At 43.8% G+C, this 1,729-nt stretch overlaps 1 non-coding gene across 1 annotated transcript; it reads right to left on the bottom strand.

The window, feature by feature from the left end:
- Nucleotides 1-831: 831 nt before the first annotated feature.
- LOC141681553 (small nucleolar RNA R71) lies at nucleotides 832-938 on the bottom strand. The gene has a single exon (XR_012558981.1). It is a non-coding gene; the product is annotated as a small nucleolar RNA R71 (small nucleolar RNA).
- Nucleotides 939-1,729: the final 791 nt, after the last annotated feature.

A 1,729-nucleotide genomic window follows, 5' to 3' on the forward strand; every position in this document is an offset into this window, starting at 1 on the left:
TAAGTGTTATTATCTTAACATTGACAAGTAATCATACATTGGTGAGTGAGTTTAATTAGACAATAATTTAGTCTGAGTCTCTGAGGGAACGAACTAGAAAGTATTCTATATTACTTGCGAACGCGTATACTTGCGTGAATATTAGTGCGTGTTTTCGCCCTAACAAGTTTTTGGCGCCGCTGCCGGAGACTCGGCGTATTTGTTTAGTTTATGTACTTACCATCATTGGTCATTAGGACTCAGTGATTAGGACGTAGTAGTTACTTACTCTTTTCGGTTGTGTTTCAGGTACTTTAGCAAGCGTTTATGCAAACTCGTTCTCGTGCTCGCAAGAGGACTTTAGATACAGCTGAGGAGACAGACGAAGTTCTTGATATTCCGAAGAAGTTAGATTTTGAGGATTCGGATTCAGGAACTGAGCAGAAAGAACCAGTAAACATGGGAGATCGTATTGTTCAAGCTGATCCAGCTCTTATGGATTTTTCTCGGCCTAAAATTGATGACATTCAGTCAAGCATCCTTCATCCGGCTATTCAAGCTAACACCTTTGAAATCAAGCCGGGCACTATTCAGATGGTGCAGAATTCTGTTTCTTTTGGAGGAGCGGCAACTGAAGACCCCAACATGCACATAAGGAATTTTGTCGAGATCTGCAGCACTTTTAAGTATAATGGCGTGACTGATGAGGCTATCAAGTTGAGGCTTTTCCCATTCTCACTGAGGGATAAGGCTAAAGACTGGTTACATTCTGAACCAGCTAGGTCCATCACTACGTGGCAAGATCTTGCGCAAAAGTTTCTGGTGAAGTTTTATCCAATGGCAAAGACTGCTGCTATGAGGAGTGCTCTTACTCAGTTTGCGCAGCAACCTACAGAATCTATGTGCGAGGCTTGGGAACGCTACAAGGAAATGTTGAGAAAATGTCCACATCATGGAATGCCGGATTGGATGGTGATCACTGGTTTTTATAATGGTTTGGGGGCCCAATCTCGGCCCATGCTCGATGCAGCAGCTGGAGGAGCCTTATGGGCTAAAAGCTATACTGAGGCATATAATCTTATAGAGACGATGGCTGCAAATGAGCATCAAAACCCAACTCGGAGGATGACGTCAGGCAAGGTAGCAGGTATTCTGGAAGTTGATGCAGCCACCGCTATTGCAGCCCAGCTCCAAGCGCTATTAATGAAGGTTGATTCTCTGGCTATGTATGGAGTTAATCAAATAGCTATGGTTTGTGAGCTTTGTGCAGGTTCTCATGCTACGGATCAGTGTTCTCTTGTCAACGAATCTGTTCAGTATGTGAATAATTATCAGTGACAACAGCAGCCTGTGCCAGCGACCTATCATCCTAATAACAGAAATCATCCAAATTTCAGCTGGGGGAATAATCAGAATGCTATTCAGCCACCATATCAGCAAGGAGTGAGTAAACAGTTTAACCCACCTGGATTCCAGCAACCACAGCAGTATGCTACAAGGCAATCATATCCTCAACAGGGAAGTGCAGCTGCACCTACTAGTGCTGATTTTGAGGAACTTAAGCTGTTGTGCAAGAGTCAGGCGGTTTCTATCAAGACCTTGGAAAATCAAATCGGTCAATTAGCCAATGCAGTGTTCAATCGTCAACCTGGCACTCTTCCCAGTGACACGAAAGTACCAGGCAGGAAGGAAGCTAAAGAGCAAGTCAAGGCTATTACCTTAAGGTCTGGAAAAGTAGCTGAGGCTGAAA

The sequence above is a fragment of the Apium graveolens genome, chromosome 8 (assembly GCF_009905375.1).
Source record: "Apium graveolens cultivar Ventura chromosome 8, ASM990537v1, whole genome shotgun sequence".
NCBI classification, from domain to species: Eukaryota; Viridiplantae; Streptophyta; class Magnoliopsida; order Apiales; family Apiaceae; genus Apium; species Apium graveolens.